Genomic DNA, 13,192 nt, shown 5'->3' on the forward strand with positions numbered 1-13,192 from the left:
AGGGAACTAATGAAAAAAAACTCAGAGGAAGGTGGTCTAAGTGTACCGGATCTAAAGCTATATTATATAGCAGCAGTCACCAAAACCATTTGGTATTGGCTAAGAAATAGACCGGTAGATCAGTGGAACAGATTAGATACAAAGGACAAAAAAGGGTACATCTATAGCAATCTAATCTTTGACAAACCCAAAGATTCCAACATTAGGGATAAAAATTCATTATTCGGAAAAAACTGTTGGGAAAACTGGAAATTAGTATGGCAGAAATTAGATATGGATCCACACTTAACACCATATACCAAGATAAGATCAAAATGGGTCCATGATTTAGGCATAAAGAGGGAGATAATAAATAGATTAGAGGAACAGAGGATAATCTACCTCTCAGACTTGTGGAGGAGGAAGGAATTTATGACCAGAGGAGAACTAGAGATCATTATTGATCACAAAATAGAAGATTTTGTTTACATCAAACTAAAAAGTTTCTGTACAAATAATACTAATGCAAACAAGATTAGAAGGGAAGTAACAAATTGGGAAAATATTTTTAAAAACAAAGGTTCTGACAAAGGTCTCATTTCCAAAATATATAGAGAACTGACCATAATTTATAAGAAACCGAACCATTCTCCAATTGATAAATGGTCAAAGGATATGAACAGACAATTCTCAGAGGAAGAAATTGAAACTATATCCACTCACATGAAAGAGTGTTCCAAATCACTACTGATCAGAGAAATGCAAATTAAGACAACTCTGAGATACCACTACACACCTGTCAGATTGGCTAAGATGACAGGAACAAATAATGATGAATGTTGGAGGGGATGTGGGAAAACTGGGACACTAATACATTGCTGGTGGAGTTGTGAAAGAATCCAGCCATTCTGGAGAGCAATCTGGAATTATGCCCAAAAAGTTATCAAACTGTGCATACCCTTTGACCCAGCAGCACTACTACTGGGATTATATCCCAAAGAAATACTAAAGAGCGGAAAGAGACATATATGTGCCAAAATGTTTGTGGCAGCTCTTTTTGTTGTAGCTAGAAACTGGAAGATGAATGGATGTCCATCAGTTGGAGAATGGTTGGGTAAATTGTGGTATATGAAGGTTATGGAATATTATTGCTCGGTAAGAAATGACCAGCAGGAGGAATATAAAGAGGCCTGGAGAGACTTAAATCAACTGATGCTGAGTGAAATGAGCAGAACCAGAAGATCACTGTACACTTCAACAACAATACTGTATGGGGATGTATTCTGATGGAAGTGGAAATCTTCAACATAAAGAAGATCCAACTCACTTCCAGTTGATCAATGATGGACAGAGGTAGATACACCCAGAGAAGAAACACTGGGAGGGGAATGTAAATTGTTAGCACTAATATCTGTCTGCCCAGGTTGCATGTACCTTCGGATTCTAATGTTTATTGTGCAACAAGAAAATGATATTCACACACATGTATTGTACTTAGACTATATTGTAACACATGTAAAATGTATGGTATTGCCTGTCGTCGGGGGGAGGGAATAAGGGAAGCTGGGGTAATTTGGAAAAATGAATACAAGGGATAATATTATAATATATATATATATATAATAAAAAAAATTAAAAAAAAAAAAAAAAAGAAATTTCACATGTAGGAAAAATGGAAGTTTGGGGACTTCTCATGGAAAGAAGAGAGAAAGGAGAGGTGGAATTCATCCTATGGTAGCAGAATAGAAAAGCTGCAGTTGATGCAGATAATGACAAATGATCTCAAACTTAATAGACAAAGTAGAAGAGATGTGAGAGTATGGGTGTTTAATTGCAGGTACTCCTTAATAGGGAAAGGAATGGACATTTATATGCCACCTACTAATACATACTATGTATTTGGCACTGTGCTAAGAATTTAAATATAGTTAATGTAACTGAGGCAAATAATGTTTACAACTAGTTACTTTCTGTTGTTAAAGAAAAAGGTCAACATAGAAGAAAAGTTGGAGCTTACCTCACTCTCACTGTATTTCTATGCTTTCCTCATCTTTTAAGGAATATACTTACTGGATGGAATATTAGTTTTTATAAACTCTGATCAAGTCTTTCCTAACGTGACATGAGGGTTCAATAAAAGCCATACAGAAGAGAGAAACTTTTTTTTCTAGCACCAGACTGGGAGTACACTGATTCTTCATTCCTTTAACTTCCCCTCCACTCATAATTAGAGAAGTATTCTCAAACTGGTTAAGATGACAAAAAAAGATAATCATAAATGTTGGAGGGGATGTGGGGAAATTGGGATACTAATACAATGTTGGTGGAGTAGTAACTGATCCAGCTATTTTGGAGAGCAATTTGGAATTATGTACAAACGGCTATCAAACTGTGCATACCCTAAGATCCAGCAGTCTCTTTACTGGGTCTGTATCCCAAAGAGATCATAAAAAAGAAATAGGAACTACAAATGCAAAAATGTTTGTAACAGCCTTTTTTTTGTGGCAAGGAACTGGAATGGATGCCCATCATTTGGGGGATGGCTGAATAAGTTATGGTATATGAATGTTATAGAATATTATTATTCTGCAAGAAATGAACAGGAGGATGATTTCAGAAAGGCCTGGAGAGATTTACATGAACTGATGCTGAGTGAAATTAGCAGAATCAGGAGAACATTGTACATGACAATGATAAGATTATATGAGGATCAACTGGGATGGACAATGAGATGATTCAGTACAATCGAATAGACTTGTGATTGAGAGAGCCATTTGCATCCAGAGAAAGGACTATGGAGATTGAATGTGGATCACAACATAGAATTTTCATCATCTTTGTTGTTTGCTTGCCTGTTTTTTTTTTCTTTTTAATTTTTCTCTCTTTTGATCTAATTTTTCTTGTGTAGCATGATAAATGTGAAAATATGCTTAGGAGAACTGCACATTTGGCCTATGTTTGATTGCTTGCTGTCTATGAATGAATTTTGAAAAAAAAAAGAAATTAGAGAGATGCCCTCTCTGAGGCAACATAAGCACAAGCAAGATTACTATGGACCTGTTTTTCAAATATGCTTTATAAATGCTAGCCAATAGAGACTATGCCATTGAACATATATTATATCCATTCACTTAATGTCTTGCATTCTGAATTACATGAAGAGGGCTTTTTTCTGTCTTGAAACCCCTAAACTTGTCTACCATCTCTCCTCAAACCTCCAGGTGGAGATAACCTATAACCTTTAGTTTCGGATCTCTGGAAATAGCAGGGCATAATTTATCCCTTCAACCTGACCCCACCAGCCATCATTCAGGGGAGCAGCTCTTGTGGAAATGAACTCTGGTAATTACCCCTGAAGGTTCCGCAATCTTGTACTATCCCAGTAATCACAACTACTAAAAACTTAGAAAAGAAAGTTCTAGACATCAAAAATCTTGGTATTGTCAGATGATTTGACATCAGAAGTAGATATGATTTTATTAATGGAAGTGGCATCAAATAAAATACTCTAAAATATTCTAAAGAATCTGACATGCTGCTGAAACCTATGTTTCATTCTTATTCTTATTGCCTTGCAAGTGGTAACTTTGTTTTTCTTTTTTTTATCCTCAGGTCTTAGCAAAGTTTTTTGTACATACTAAGCACTTAATATAATGCTCATTCATTGATTTCTCCAGTGTAAAAGCCTCCTTATCTAAGAAGCATTTCCTCACTCCTCTCCACAAATACACAATTGCTAAATGATCACTCCCATACCTAAGTGTATAGTATTTTAATATATAAAAATACACGTTTTAATATCTATGGTAGGTATTTGATGTGCATGCCTTATCTTTCCTACTGTATTCTAAGGTCTAGAAAGAGAGAAAATATATTTTATTGATCTTTATATCTTCCCTATACTGTAACACAAAGCGTTCCACATAGTAGGCAATTAAAAAAAAATCTTTGTTGAAGGAATGTTGAGGGATTTGATGGGCAACAAAGTGAAAAATAAAACCACATTTAGTGTAATTTCAATTCTAAAGGTCTCAAAACAGCACATGGAGTTTCAGAATGAGAAGCTGCTCCCTACAAAGTTACAGAAGGAAACATCTACAGGTGTCCTTATATAATTGTTCACCTGAAACAGACTTGTTTTATTTCATTCCAAGAAATCCAAAAAGCCAAGAAACAGATTTTGTTGGCCAAAATACTCACAATGCATCAAACTGAGCCAGCCTATTGTGCAGGTTCTCATCCTGTGATGGCATTAAAAATGTGAAAGAAAAATGCTGAGCCCAAGAGAGACTGTGCTACCTGAGTTGTCTACAATGCAAGATGTGATTTTATCAACAGTCCCTGAAGACAACATTAGGGTGACAAAAGAGTAGTGATAATTTTACAGTTGTTTGTAGATTCTTGTGAACCTATTTTCACCTGACAAATGACTGATTTTTCATCAGTTTACAATCCATTGTAAAAAAACAAAACAAAACAAACAAAAAGAAAATTTTGAATACTATTCAAGTTTTTTTGGAGAAATTCTTCAGTTGTCATTGGCGTGTCTCTGAGTGAGAGAGAGAGAGAGAGAGAGAGAGAGAGAGAGAGAGAGAGAGAGAGAGACAGAGAGAGAGAGAGAGAGAGAGAGAGAGAGAGAGAGAGAGAGAGAGAGAGAGAGAGAGAGAGAGAGAGAGAGATCATAGGCTGGTTCAGTATTTGTTCATTCTATCATGTGTTCTTTCAAACTTTGTTTTCTCATCTACAGTTAGAGTACTATTGTACTATCTGCTGCCCAATACTTTACGGAGTTCAACAAAGAATGAATTTAAGAGCATTTAGTTCATGTCATGTCAATTGGTCAAAATAATTTATAAATTAGCACTTATTCTTTGTCTAGCATTGTGTTAAGTAGTGGAAATGCATAGAATAGTTCCTCCTATGAGGTGGAGTCTGCAAAATACATGTTATATATATATATATATATATATATATATATATATATATATATATATATATATATATATATATATATATACACATATATATATATATGTATATATGTATATGTATATAGACTTACATATGTGTTCACACATACTTATGCACACATTAAATAAGTGTATATATATATATCTTTATATATTACAGGTAGACACATAACTGGGTGGTGCAGTGAATATAGTACCAGGCTTAGAGTCAGGAAAATGTATCTTACTGAGTTCAAATGTAGCTTCACTTACTAGCTGTGTGATCCTGGGTAAGCCATTTAATTCTGTTTGCCTTAGTTTAATAATCTATAAAATGAGCTGGAAGAGGAAATGGCAAACCACTCTAGTATCTCTGCCATGAAAACCCCAATGGGGTCATGTAGAATTAGAAATGACTGAACAACAACATATCTATATCACATATTTATAACAAACACTTACCTGTGTGGTGCATGCATTTGTGAGTATGTGTGTAATAACCCTAGAGGGGAAAAGCCCTAGCACTTGGACGAATAGCACAAGGTCTCAAGCAGAAGGAACAATTTGAGCTGAGTCTTGAAGGAGATCATGGGCACTAAGAGGAGGAAGTGAGGATGGAGAACATTTCAGGTGTGAGCAAGAGCCCTTATAAAGACCCAGAAATGGAATATTGTGTCTGAAGATTAACAAGTAAGCATATATGGCTGGAGTATAGAGTACATGGTGGGAAGTAACATGTTAGAAGATTGGAAAGATACAATTATAATTCCTGATCCCCGCTATTATTATTCTCCTATCCCTTCTTTTTGGATTATTGTATTTTAGATATTTACCTGCCTACTTGTCTTCTATTACCAGTCAAATATAATTCTGAAGGCAAATACTCGATTTTATGTTGTTTTTCCATCACCAGAATTCTGCTAGCACATCATCTTTTATATTTTGCTGGATTGTTATATATTATATAATACTATATATTGTTAGATTGGGTTTTCCTGAATTATTAAACTAAACTGATAAACTTTTAACTTTAGAGAATTTGAGTTTGTGATCTTTCTATTTCTTCATAAGTTAAACTCCCCCTTTCCCTCCACAACAATTCCAAGAGCTATTGTATAATCTTAGACTGAAATGTTTCTCCTCTTATCCTGTGTCCTTATCAACCTGCTCATTTTTGTAATCACAAAGCTTATTTCACAGTACTGCTAAGGAAAAAAAAAAGTATTTTACAAACCATAAAGTGCTATTTGATATTTATTAAGAACTCCCTCTGAGCAATACTAAAGTTCCAATAATGGTGATCCTGACTATAGTAATGAAGATAGAAGAAGTTTCCTCATTTGAGAATTCCCTATATCAATGAACTTATGGGCTTAATCCTTATCACTCTTCCTATTACTATCCCATAAAAACTATGAATATTTATAATTCAGAAAAAATAAAAATAAATTAGAGAATAGAAAACAATTTTGCAAAAAGCCTGAAAAGACATATTTGAACCCACATAATGAATTAAGCAGAACCAAAAGAACAATATAAACAATTCCTTCAGTGATGCAAACAGGAAGGAGGAAAAAGAATGCTGTGTAATTAAGATAAAACCTGGCTCCTGAGAAGAGATGAGAAAATTCACTTTCATGCCTTGGTCACAGAGGAAAGGGGCTAGGGGACAGAAATTTGCACATTCTAGAAAGCATGGTTGATATATTGGTTTGTCCTGCTGTACCAGTTTCCTTCATTTTTGAATTTTTGTCAAAAGGGAAATCTCTTTGGGGGAAGATTATATTAAAAATAAAATTGATAAAAAAATAAAACAGACCAAAAATAAGGTTTTTTAAAATCATATAATATTAAAGAATCAGGCTACCATTAAAAAAGGCAAGGTATATTCACAAAGTTTCAGTCTCAAGAGGATAAAACCCTTATATTTGTGGCTAACTTAAGCAGTGAAAATGATGTGTTAGGGTGTTTTTTTTTAAGGGGATGGACATAGAAGATTTAGCACCTAGAATAAATGAATTACCTCATAGAATTTGGATGTTTAGACAAATGAACTGTTTATGCCACATACAGGTAGCTTGAAGATATGTTCTGAGGTTATATTCTGAAGAGAAGTTAACTTTTCTCCTCAGGACCAACATTTTAATGGCTAGGTGTGCAAGAATTCTCCCAGAATCTTCTTGTTTTCCATGAAATCATTCACTTTCATCTTTTCTGGGGCATTTTACATAAATCCTGACGGGTCTCTCTTTTATATCTATCTCTTGTTCAGGGGATGTTAATAAAATCAACTTTGTCATTGCTATTGTGTAGGACAATGGATACTTGCCTAATGGATTTATTTTGAATCCCTGTGATCCTGGACACCCCAAAGCCGGACCACTGTTTCCTGCTCCTTCATACCAGAGTTATTTCTCTGTTACTTATCCAATACTACCTCCCCCATACATTGTGTCCTATGACACCCTTATTCTATTTTCTAACAAACTTACCTCTCATTTCTATTGCATCTTTTTAGTCACAAAAATGCTATCTTTCAATTATATTATATTTTTTTCTTCCTCTCTTATAGAGACTGTACATTTTCTTATACTCTAGGTCTTTTTGGCCTGCAGGTTGACTAGACATATTTATCATACTGCAGTGACATTTCTAGGTCTTCTCCCTACTACCTTCCCTCACTGACATCTCCTTTTAAGTTATTTTATCCAGACCTATAAGTCTGTTCTTAACTAGATGAGTATTATCTGTTTCCTTTCAGGTTATTTTTACTTCTCAAGGAATTCAGTATTTGGGCCATAGTCTTCCTTTTCATTCCATACCCAGCCTTTTTTATTTGGAAATGTCAAATTACAGGTCCCCTTCATCTCCTTTCTTCCCATTTCATCAATATATGATCTGACTATTCAGGCCACCTTTTCTACAAGCTTTTTCTTGTCAATGGGGCATCACCCTATTGACCTCAACACCACTCATAAATTTATCTCTATAATCTATAGCACTGAAATTCTATGTCAACTCACAAAATTCCCCCTTTCTATCTCTGTCTTACCTATTCTAACCTGACAAACATGTTATTCTACCTCTCATCCTTTGCCAACTATCACTATTTATTGAGCCTCATTTTTTTACTCTTTTGAATCTCTATCCCAATTTAGCTAATATATTTCAACTAATTAACTAACCCATCATCTTATAACCACAGTTTTGCCCACATTACCTCTTGACTTTGAATTATTCCCATAATTCATATTTTTTACTTTGTCTCCCATTTCCCTAAATAGTGTTGGAAGAAGTCATAACTTTGCTATTTGATCCACTATCAGTTTATAATTTACAATTCCAAATGGGTCCTCAGTGCTACATTTGAATCTTTTTTATGATTCCTTAATTTACTTGTTACAATTTGCTCTACATTCTTGCTCCAAGATTCTCAAGCTAGCCACCTACATTCCTGTCTGCCCTATCATTTTAGTGCCTTACCTCAGATTTCACTGAATAAAACAAGATGCTTTCCTGGGCTCAATTTCCTTCCCAATTACATACTTCAAATCATATATACTTTCCTCCTTTTTACTTCCACCCTTATGGAACAGGAATCTCTACTTCCTTATGCTCATCCTTCTACATATATATTCAATTCCATAAGTTATCTCTTCTAAAATCTTGTTCATTAACTTCTCTATTGTGCGATATTTGTCCTCTGCTTCAGTCAAAATTCTCCACTCATTGTCTCCCCTTTCTTACTTTCAGCTTGTATTTCACCCCTTGCAGTTTCTATCAATAGATTGAAACTAATCTCTGTACTGTCACTAGTGAACTTTCTGTCAAATCCAATAATCTTTTCTCAGTTTACAGCCTCATTGACTCTTTGTAGCACTTGACACTATTGAACATGTTCTCCTTTTGGATATGTACTGGTCCCTTGATGAATTTTTGGGACATTTGTCTGTTCTGCTTGCCTTCTTAGCTGCCAGATTAATAATTTTCTTCTCTTTTTCAGGTTTATCATATATTACTTATATGCCCTTTTTTCTTGACTTTCTAGTATCACTTGATAATCTAATCAAGTATTAATCATGGATTAAGCCATAATTTATATGCACTTAAAACTAGATTTCAATATCTAGCCCTTATCTCTGAAAAGGTTTAGACCAGCCTCTTTTCCTAACAGATTATGAGCATTTACACTTGGGTTTATAGCCTGAGTCATTTCTGATTGAGTAATATCAGTCATCCTGTACATCCAAGTAATTTCAAAGTACTATCAATTCTATCTCTTCAATATTTCTAACATTCTTCTCCTTTTCTACTTAGATCACTAATACTCATCCCCATGATATTTCTGGCTCTCATAGCTTATGATCTGAACTATTACCAATGAATATTCCTTTATTCAATTTCTCTTTTCCTCAATCCATCTTCCACAAAGCTACTCACTTGAGAGTACTAAAATACTGCTCTAATCATGTCACTTCTTTATTCACAGTGGCTCTTCCTGATTTTAATACCAATCTATTAGATTCCAATAATTAGACAATTAAAGTGCCTCATATCTTAGCTCTAGCCTATATTTCAACAATGATCATATTATTCTTCCTCATGTACTCTATCTTCCGGCCAAGTAAGTCCCCTTGCTATTCCTGAACATGTCATTTTATCTTGTGGCAGTTAGTACAGTAGATGGACTACCAGGCTTGGAGTCAGGAAGACCTGAACTCACATCTTCTCCACCTGGACACTATTTATGGGACCTTAGGCAAGACACAACCTCTGGTTGCTTCAGTTTCCTTGTCTGTTATATGATGCCCATACTAGCATATATATCACAAGGTTATTATGAAGATCAAATGAATTAACATTTGTAAAACTCTAAGTACAGTCATTGGATCATAGCAAGCCATTTAATAAATGCTTTTTCCCCTTTTCTTTTGCCCCATTCTTATGCTTTTGTACAAGTGATCTTCTACACTTCGAATACTTCTTTTTTCCTTACTTTGATCACTTTCTTTTTCTTAGAACTTCTTAGTCCTTTCAAGACTTGATTCAAGGGCTACCTGCTGCACTTGACAGGGTATTTATTAATAATATATTTACTAATATTTATAATATATTTACTTATACATGACAATGTTATGTTCTACTTTGTAGTAGAAAATAAGCTCTTTGAGGATAAGGTCTGGTTTGCTTTGTATTTATTTTCCAATACTTGATAAAATGTCTTTTGCTCATTAAATGCTTATTTGTTGATTAATTGGACTCATTAATGAATTCATTTTGCTGAATTCATGAAAATAACCAGAATTTCAGAGAGGGCCTCTACCATAGTGTTTATCCAGGTCAATCTTTTAATTGCTTCCTAATTTTTTTTCCATTTAAAGATTTCAATTAAATTATTTTTTTAGCATAGCTAAGAACTAGCTCCTAAAATTCTTTAGGGATATAGTTTATAATTTACTGTACACTTTTGGGTACTTGCTCATTAATATGTTTATTCACTCATTTGGCAAATAATTATTAAGTGTCTATTGTCTATATCTTTGTGCTTGATAATGAAGAAGATACAGTTTCAAAATAGCACTCAGAAGAAAAAGCACACTAATGCAGTCATTTATATATGTGTGGTCAGTACACAAATTACATCATACATAAGGCAAAATAGTAAAGGATAGGTGAAATCTGAAGTTTGAAATTGCTAGAATCTCTAGGATTATTTCTTATTTTTTGTTGCTTCCCCTCATTTTGCTGCTCTTCATCACTAATATTGCTTGCTGAGTGTTTCAACTTTGCTTCTTACGACCTTTTTTCCATTAATGTATAGCCTCATATCATTTGTGTCACAGAATATCCATGGGCAGAAATCTGATTTCATAGCATAGAATTTAAAGCAAGATATCAGCAATATAGGGCAAAAAGGGCTAGGTGTATCAGTTCAGGAAGATCCCCCAATGTTTCCCAATGAGTCCCCTTCTTTTATTATTTCATATGTCTAAGACACAAGGAATAATTACCATGACCAGTAATACTTTTGATTCTCCAATGCTTATTTCATTGTATAATTCATAATCATGTATCATCATTTGGAGGTTTTTTGGTGTAAAAACTTTGTATAGATTAGAAGAATACATTATAGATTACTATAGATAGGAAGGTATTTACCACTTTTGATGATCCCAAAGACTTGAAAATGAGGGCCATTTTTAGTATTCCATGACTCAATTAAATTAGGATATTGTCATCTGGGAACTAGAATCTTGAACTAGGGTCTTGTCAGTTGGAAATCTTTGATGAGCAGAATTTAGGGGATTTGGAGAAAGAAAACTTTTGATTTGTGTGACTGCAAATGAAGGTTGGTTTGCATTGTAGCAATGAGCTAATAGATGACCAGTCAGTGTGCATATTCGATGTATTAAAAATAGAGAAAGGTGTGCATTACATTGGAACAATCCTTTATGGAAACATGTAGACAAAAATTGAATAAGATTAGAGGGAAATTGTGTATTATATTCTCATTTAAGAGAGGATTGGCCACATTAATAAAATCACATATCTATGCAAGTATCAATAAATAAATTAATTGAATGCCTAGAACACAAATGTATTTAAGAAAGTATCTCTAAGTCATGAAAAGATTAGATTCAGTTCACAATTAATAGCAATTCATGCAAACAGTTAAAGGTACAAAGACTTAAATTTTCCATCTTTTACATCCTTTTCAAGTATTTATCATATAAAATTTTGATTTAGTTGGTGGGGGGAACTAATGAGAAAGGAGACAGACAATAAAACTTGATGAAATTCATAGTTGGATGTGTAAATGAGCTATTTATAAGATAGGGATATTTTATTTATGATTTTTAGACCCTTAAGAAAAAAAATCCCTAGCTTTGAAAAAATAGTGTTTATATAGAATGTGATTGGTATGGCCTAATCATTTAGTTAAATTGTATCAGAATCATTAAGGTAATAAAATGCAATCATCTTTTAAAAAATATAATTAATAGAAGATACCAATTTCAGCTCTGAATATACTTCCTTCCTCCAACTTACATAATTTCAATGTTTACAGTATTAGCCAATAGAGCATACAAAATTCTTTATGATACCCCTCGTTCAGAGCCTAGAATATAAAATTTTATTAGCATTCATCTCTGAGAGATGAGAAGCAAAACTGAAATTCTCTGTCTCTGTCTCTCTATCTGTCTCTGTCTCTGTCTCTCCTTCTTTCTCTGTCTGTCTGTCTGTCTCTCTCTCTCTCCCCCTTTTTCTCTCTCTCTTCCTCTCCCCCTTCCTTCCTCTCTCCTTCCCTTCTCCCACTCTGTCTGTCTGTCTCCTCTCTCATTAGTTTTTCCCCCATCAAAAAAAATTCCAAAATATATATCAAGAAGGCCAGATACTCTGAAAGACCTAAAGCAGTCCTTGTGTTTGTCAGCAGCTACTAAATAGGAGCTCTTCATTCAAATCGTATTTCACTTCCTAGAAATAAGATATGAGAGTGGGTGAAAGCTGGCATACTCACTGTGATCCAATGCAAATGTATGCAAATTTCTTCATATTAGAATCATTGTCTCGTTGTCATCCTCGCACGGGGCACATCAAAGCCATATGACCTGATTTTGCACCTGCTGTTTAATTAAATTTACAAGGCAGACACACTCTCTCCTCCTGGTGATGCACACATCCGTTCTTTCTTTTTTTTTTTTTTTTCTTTCTTTTGGTTTCTTTTTTTCTCTTTCTCTCTTTCTTTTTCTCTCTCTTTTCGTCCTTCCTTCTTTTTTTCTCTTCTGTACCTCCCTCCTCCCTCTATCCCCCACTTTCCTTTTTAACTGTTATGGCTTTTAATTTACAAGGCAGTTGACTGCAAAGTTTCATTATGAATGGCTGTCCAACAGCTCTTTGTTAAATTGAAGATTAAAAAAAAAAACAGAAAACTGGCTACCACTTGAGCGTGTAAATTAAAAGAAATGTTAAAAGTGATTTCCCTATTCACCCCTAAAAAGACAAAGGGGAGATGAAGGAATCCATTCAAGACCAATTGAAATAGTTTTTGTACCACTGATTTTCCAAAAAAAAATTAATGAAAAGACCCCCAGTGTCATGGACTTATGTTTACCACAGGTTCTTAGGAACTTTGCAAAAAAGATAGAAAGAAAAAATATTATGGAACTTGTTTGATAGGTGACTGTTACTTTATCTCTAAAATAAGTCATTCCACTTATATAGTTTTTACACTTCAGATGTTGCATGGTGAGAATGTATTTGCA

Source organism: Sminthopsis crassicaudata, chromosome 2 (assembly GCF_048593235.1).
Source record: "Sminthopsis crassicaudata isolate SCR6 chromosome 2, ASM4859323v1, whole genome shotgun sequence".
NCBI classification, from domain to species: Eukaryota; Metazoa; Chordata; class Mammalia; order Dasyuromorphia; family Dasyuridae; genus Sminthopsis; species Sminthopsis crassicaudata.